Source organism: Onychomys torridus, chromosome 3 (genome assembly GCF_903995425.1).
Source record: "Onychomys torridus chromosome 3, mOncTor1.1, whole genome shotgun sequence".
In the NCBI taxonomy this organism is placed as follows: domain Eukaryota; kingdom Metazoa; phylum Chordata; class Mammalia; order Rodentia; family Cricetidae; genus Onychomys; species Onychomys torridus.
The window spans coordinates 159,007,591-159,015,695 of record NC_050445.1 but is presented as its reverse complement, the minus strand read 5'-3'; positions in this window follow the sequence as shown (position 1 = coordinate 159,015,695).

Sequence of the window (8,105 nt, the reverse complement as noted above, 5' to 3'; positions counted from 1 at the left end):
AAACAGTCCAATTAAGAAATGGGCTATAGAACTAAACAGAGAATTCTCAGCAGAGGAAGTTCAAATGGCTGAAAGACATTTAAGGAATTGCTCAACATTCCTAATTATCCGGGAAATGCAAATCAAAACGACTCTGAGATACCACCTTACACCTGTCAGAATGGCTAAGGTCTGCTTTCTTTTTTAACTGACCCTGGGCAAACACCTTCCCCTCCACCAGCAGACAGCCCTCCTCTTCTGGCCTCCTGATCCCAGGTCCGGGCTGCAGAAAGCCCCACAAACACCATGCACTTGGGGCTCAGTGATCCCCATGCCTGCCAGTGCCAATTCTCTCAGGGGGTAGTTATGGCTTGGCTCTTACTTTGGTGAGCAGCAAAGGCAAGAGCTTCCTGAAAAACACTGGAAGGCCTTGAGGTGGACAGCGATTGGTGGCTCAGGTCATTAGAGATGACAGCCAATTGGGCCGAGCCCCTCACTCCTTTGGGGGTGATGATCTTCTAAAGTATGGTATGATAATTTCTGTGCCCATGTTATATTTTACAAGTAATTTGCCATTTTCTTTGGATTCATTAAATTCTTAGCCCTGATTTTAGTCAGCCTTTGGTTTGTAGATTTCTAAGGCCCATAATTCCTAATGGACCCCAAAAGGACACAAAGCTAACATTTCCCCATTATATCCACACAGAGTGTATGAAGAAAAACACAGCCTTTAGCAAAGACACAATTCTGACATGAAAAACTATTTCAAGGGAAGTGGCATGTGTTCATTCACTCGATCGTATTGGCGATATTATCAAATTAGTTTGTGTTTCCTACAACTTTAATATTTCCATTTGGTTCTTTTTCCCCTTAAGTGTACTAAATAAAGATAATTAATCATAGGAGTGTTACATCTGATTAAGGAAGTTCATTACCAATGGCTGACAACATAGGTGGGAGACTTTATGCTACTGTTTTTTTTTTTTTTTTTAATTTCTTTCCCATGAATGAACCAGATAAATGGAGCTACAGAAATATCACAGAACCAAAATATTGAAATTTCAGGAGAAAAAGGCAGCATCCACTGCCATCAGCGATGACCAAAGCTGAGAATGTGTCTTTTTATTTAATTATTTATTAATTATTTAATGGCTCACCAAGTGTTCTGTAAAAACTGAGCGTGCATCCACGTCCCCAGATGGATTAGATAATCACCACGGTGTTGTACCCATCCCAGGAATGAGAAGCTGAGTCAAGGTGGGTTATTAAGACAGAAAATTGTCTTCACAGTTGCCAGGTTTATTTCTGAGGTGTCACAGATAAGGAGAAGTAGTGTTTAGAGAGAGAAAAACTTGGAAGCAGGTACTTAGCAGCCAGAATGTGTGGTGTAGGTGCCTGGGTCAGCCTCCTGGATACCTGTGTGAACAATGGGGAAGAGTTTAGCATCTCTACACCCCAGTTTCCTCATCCATAAGTCAGGTATAATAATACCACCTTCCTCAGGAGTCCATTTGATGATGGTTTGAGTTAATTAGAATCCACTTCCCATAGTAAGCAAACCCTATGTAAGTGGTGAGCATGTTTGCCAAAAGTATTGTTGGTGACATACCATAATGCTATATACTACTTTAAGGAAGTAATGAAGACAGGCAGAAGGTGGATATTAACCTGGCCAGTTCCATGTATTTCTATGCTGGCTGGTTGAAAAGCTGAGTGGAGGTTGTTCTTTGTTCAGAGTCTTTCTAAAGAAAGCATTCTCAGTAAGAATGCCTCAGACTCTTGGCTGATGCTAGCTCACCTGGGACGGTGGACAGAAAAGCCAATTTTATAGTGTGTTCACTGCATTGTGAATGGAACTTAAAAACTGGAAAATATTCTGTTTCTGAGAATTTGTACTTTAGCCCTGAGCCAAGCTTTGTGTCCTTCACACTCATTGACCTCACTCCATGTCTGGTGATCCAGGGTACAAATGAACTTGGCACACACCAAGCAGACATATTTTCTCTGCATACATTACCCAGAGGTATCCAATCAGTTCACTGTTTGTGGGCCACAAGCTCCCATCTGCCTCCATTCTTCAAAGCAAGATTTGAAGGTCAAATGAAGGAAATGTTCCCCTAATTCATCCAACTCAGTCACTGTTTCTTCAAAGTCGTTGTGGGGTGATGAACATGTGATTTGGTCTACTGAGTCTCTTTTCCCATTTGTAAAATGAGGCTGCCCAAGAGTCCATTTCCCTCCATGGGAGCTCCTGTATCTGGTCCTTCAGGACCTCTGCATGTCCCAGATAAAAAAAGAGACTCATCTGTCTGAATCCAAGTAATCTTTCTTCTAGCTTTAGGTCCTTTTGTCTATGTTTGCTTTATTCTTTTCCAAGAAGCCCATAGCCTGGACCTTTGGACACCCTATCTTCACATATGATTTTCTCTCAGGTTCTAGGCACACTCGATGGCCTATGAATTCTTTTCTCCCCTGACAGTTATTCCAAATCACATCCTGACCCAGGTTTACCCATGGTGGAATACTGGTTTATATTCCCAATTTTTAGTTTTGCATGAACTGCTTCATTGGTGGTGGGTTTAGCTTGTTTCTTATATAGTGTTTCAGCCAATCTGGTAGTTGAGCTATAGCCCAGGCTGGCTTCAAGCACATAATATTCCTGTCTCAGGCTCCCAAATGCAGGGATTCCAGATAGGTACCACCATACCTGGCTATGAATTTGTCTTGTCATAGAAAGCTAGAAGTGTTCCCTATTGAAAACCTGCTACGTTTCAGAATGACACCTATTTCCTGTCTGAGGTGTAGAACCTACTTAAGGGTCACAATGGAGTAACAGGACATCCTTGGAGATTCAAGACTCACCAGCTCAGGCTTAATGGTTCTCAGGATGCTCCCACGGTCATCATTCATACAAAGATAAGTGGTTTTCCAAAATCATACCACTAGAGTTTTAGAACAACAAAATGCATTTAAAAAATAAAACAGAAGTCAACAACAGCCTGTGGTGTTCCACTTTTACTAGTTTATAGCATTTTAACTTTCTGTTGTCAAAGAAATATTATAATTATTGAGACAATCTTTTAAGAGGCTAAGACCTTAGTTTATTCTGGATGATTTAAGGAGGGAAAAATTACCTGTGGGGTATCGAGTAACCCACTGAAAGACCTGGATGGAAAAAACCCATAATCAGAGTTACAATACACAAGTGGTGTCGGAACACCAAGGAGCCATGTCAGAGCTCACACTGTGGATTCTGTCAGCACTGAGTCATGTGGAAGAGGACAAAACACAGGGAGCAGGCCTGACAGGCACAGCTTGGTCTCAGTGGCATCACAAACCTGATGGATATCACTGCAAAGCCATACTGTTCACACTGGTCTCACTTTGGACAAACACCACAGAGGTTCATCATAGACAGAACAACACCAAGCATTCTTCCCCTTGCCACACAGTAACAGTAACTGGTACTCCATCACTCAGTACAGCTCTGTCCTTCTCTGTCTACTTTCCATAAAATGTTCTTGAGCTATTAGTCACAGAATCACCTTGTCTTCTGGAAGTATTCTATCCAGAGTACAGCCTCCTATCCTGGATTCTCTGCAGGAGTATCCACTGCCCTCTTTCTGAGACTTCCTATAATTTTCATTAACAGACTGAACATCTTCAAAAGTTGTCATCACCATTGCCTTGGGAAGGAATCCTGGCCTTTCCCACTTTGTATGATTCCAATTCCAATTACAGGTGAGCAGTTGGAAGGACTCTGTAAGAATGGGGGAAACGCAGAATTGATGTTTGGATTTCTCTACCTCCCACCAAGACACAGAGAGATTGCTCAAATGTAGGAATGAGGTTGAAAAGGAAAGAAAAAGAAGAGAAAAGAAGATGTGAAGAGGAAAAGAAAAAAGGAGAAAGTAGATGAAGTAAAGGAAGTAGAAGATAATCAAGAGGAAGATGATGGGGAGGAAGGAGAAGATAATCAAGAGGAAGATTATGGGAAGAAGTAGAAGAGAAGAGGAGGAGGATGTAGAAGAGAAGGAGGAGGACTAGGAGAACATGGAGGGGGATGAGGGCAGGAAAGGACAAGACTGACTTACAAGAGACACACACCCTTCCATTTAATCTCAAGACAGTTGGGAACAGAAGTAAAGCAAGGTGGAACAGAATCTGTGCTGTCCTGTGTTCTCTAGGGTTCCTATGGCAGTAAGATTTGACCTCATACATTTACCATAACTGTAGTCAGACTTTATTTTGGACCTCCAGCTTCCAAATAATGAAATGGAGACTTTTTATTAATTATGAACCTTAGCCTTAGCTTAGGTTAGTTCCCGGCTAGCTCTTATAACTTAAACTAACCTGTTTATATTAATCTATGTTCCGCAACATGGCTTGTTACCTCTCCTCACTACCACATATCCAACTTGCTCTGCTTCTTGCTGGTGAATTTCTGCCTCTCTCATACTTTGCCAGAGCTCCTATCTCTGCCCTAAGTCTTGCCTATGCTCTCCTGCCTAACTATTGGCTGTTCAGTTCTTTATTAAATCAATCAGAAGGTGCCTTTGCAGAGACACATCTCCACAGGGCACAAAAAGATTATCCCACAATACCTCAAAGCCCAGTAAAACACAAGCAGCTGGGGTTGAAACAAGGTAAACACTTCTTGTTCAGAGCAGCCTCACTTCACTGTCAAATTTGAGCTTCCCACATTGCTCATCTCCTGAACTTTACCCACAATAATAAGGAGAGAAGCTAAGAAGTCCTCAAGCTTATCTTCCTCATTCAATTCCAAACAGACAGCCCTCATACATCCAGTTGGTCACACTCAAATCACAGCATACTTTGTTGAATGGAGCAGAAGACATACTGGGAAATCAAGGCTTTGAGCTGAGCAAAATACCAAGCGGAATGAGAGAATGAGTGAGGGGCCATACTTAAGGATTCATTTTGTGTTTTTCCTTTATATAAACATGCCAGTATGTGTGAGCAGGTGGGCATGAATTATGCCTGGAAGATCAATCATTCACTCTCCAAATCACACAGCCAGTTAACCCAGCCAACACTCTTCAATAATTGTTAATAGTGTCTGATTAATCAATGGCCATTAAGTTGGGTCTTTAAACTTCCATTTTCAGCCTTGTTCTGCTCTTCACAGGTCAGATTCTTAGCGATGAAGAAGTAAGCTGACAATCTTTGCAATCCAGCAAAGAAGAGTTAGAAAAAACATTGTAAGAAATAAATGAAACTAACTTAACACATACAAGTCCCATTTAATCCTTTCTACTCTGCCAGAATGCACATTAGCAGAGGAACAGATAAGTGTTCCCTAGCAGAGGAACAGAGAAGTGTCCAAAGTGGCTACCAGCAGTCTCATGTGTCCTAGGTGGTCCTGCGGGCCAATTACCAAGACGTTCAAAAATATCAAACTGTGTTTTTAATTTATTTTAATTTTGTTGTTGTTTAAAACCAAATTAACATTTTAAAACTGTAACATCAGCAGTGATAATTAATTTTGAGAGAATATTAATTGAAGAGTTGGGGTAGGGAAGGAGGTCCACTGCGTGTTGATTGGGATTCATAAAGCAAAGTTTTAAAAGGTTGGGAGGGCAAGGTCTATGCTCTTTAGCAGAGGGTGACTCATGGAACTATAATGTAACATGAATTGCTAAATAGTATTATTAGCAAAAAAAAATCCAAAGCCAGATATTGGGGCAAAAGCTGAAAGATCAGAGAAAAAGAACAAGTCACAGCCAACCTCACCTTGCCAACTCCTCAACCAATCCTGTTCCCATGAATCCTCAAACTAAAAGCCTCTGAGTCCTCACCCCTGAGGGTCTCAGTTGAATTGCTGCCTAGTTCCTGTTTCCTCAGGCCTTATATACCGTTCTCCACCCACACATGTCACTTCCTGGGATTAAAGGTGTGTGTACTTTCCAAGCAAAGGCACAAGATCTCAAGTGCTGGGATTAAAGACATGTGGCACCACCACTGCCTGAATCTGTTCGAAGTGTGGCCTTGAACTCACAAAGATCCAGATGGATCTCTTCCTCCCAAATGATAGGATTAAGGATATGTACCATCACTGTCTGACCTCTGTGTCTAATCTAGTGGCTGGCTTTGTCCTTTGATCCCCAGATGAGTTTTATTGGGGTACACAATATATCACCAAAAATAGATAGACTAAAATAGATAATAAAGGCTCAATAATGAGCTTTATCTCAAATGTGGGGAAGGATGTAAGAATCAATGTGGTAAGATGGTTTGAATCTTTCATTGTGATTTGGAGTCATTTTGTTGATTATAAAAAGAGGAAAATGAAGATAACTTGAACATGTAGCCAAGGTTGAGGATGAACATGTAGCCAAGATTGAAGACCCTGATATCACTACTAGATGAGGAAAAAATGTGTTACACCAGGGGAGTCCACAACAAAAATCTTTGGGAATTAAGGTAATTTTAGGCATGTAACTTTTTCAGAAAAGCAGTTGTACCAAACTCCCTATTAGTTGGTTTAGGCATGTCTAACCTGTGACCCACACATGAAGCTGAGGAGAGCAATGAATGCAGACCAACTCAAAGTCATAACCTTATTAAACATTATGAGATTTGGAGCTGTTTTTTTCGTAATGGACTATGTGGTTCTTGGGTGTGAACTTTGTAGAGACATCATGTCAACATGTTGAAAGGCTGGATACTCCTGGCCACCAGTCAGGTTTTACTGAATGGCATGCTTCTAATATTGTCCAACTCTGCTTTAATTCTGGATTTTTCAGAATGATTTTGTAATTCCAACTTGGATTTATAAGTGAATATCAGCCAGAAGAATCAGGAATCCAAGGTTATTCTCATGTACACAGTTAATTCCAGACCATTCTGCACTAATGAGATCCTGTTCAAAATATTAAAAAACATGTGCATCATCCTTGACTAATACATACACACACACACACACACACACACACACACACAAGAGAGAGAGAGACAGACAGAGAGAGGGAGAGGGAGGGAGGGAGGGAGGGAGAGAGAGAGAGAGAGAGAGAGAGAGAGCGAGCGAGCTTGGCACATGGACTTCAAAGTTTTTTACTTTTAATATATTCTTTAAATGATTCATAGGGCTTCAATGAACACCTAACTAGTGCTAGACAATGTGTCAAAATCTGGAGGCTCTATGGCTGTTTTTTGGAGAATAAATTTCCATGAATCAAATTTATAACACATGAATAAATAAATTGAAGGTCACCTGAATCAAGGATGACCAGCCTAGTTTACCTGATTCTGTGAAGCCTTTCCTGAAATAGGTCCTTCTGTCTTCTGTTGGATCACCTAAGAGTGAACTTCTTTAAAAACAAAACCCAGAACACACTCTTGTGGTAAAAGACACATCTGCATGGCTTGCCAGGGTAAATGATGGAAAATAATTTCCCTAACAGCTCACATCCCAGCTTGGGCAACATTATCTCTGGAGCAGTAGCCCCCTGAGCTTCCAGAGTCTGCATGCATGAGAGTCAAGGCCAGGGCCAGGAGTGTTCCTGCCATCCCATCAAGGAAGCCTGAGCAGTCAATATTACTCAACAAAGATCAAGTACACAGCACCTTCAAAACATATCTGGTGAAGTGTTAAAAGCCCCAAGGTACTATTTGTAACAAAGACACTTGTGGCCTTCAATGTTTGCAGTAAGACAATTCCAGGAAGATTTGGGAAAATAATACACGTTATAAATGTCTCTATGCACCAGATGGTGGTGACATAGGCCTTTAATCCAAGCACTGAGGAGGCAGAGCCAGGCGGATCTCTGCGAGTCAAGGCCAGCCTAGTCTACAGAGTGAGATGAAGGACAGGCACCAAAAACTACACAGAGAAACCCTGTCTTGAGAAACAATAAATAAATAAATAGATATATAGATAGATACATACATACATATATAAATACATAAATGCATACATAAATAGATAGATGTCTCTATGCAATTTTGTGACGATGGCTATTATTAAGGTATGGTGATGATCTTAGTTCCTAGAACCAGAACATCTGGCATGATCAGCTGCCATCTCTCCTACCACCACTTCTAAAAACTCTGATCATCACCCTCACCAGTTCATCCCAACAACTTCTATCACTGCCTTCATCACC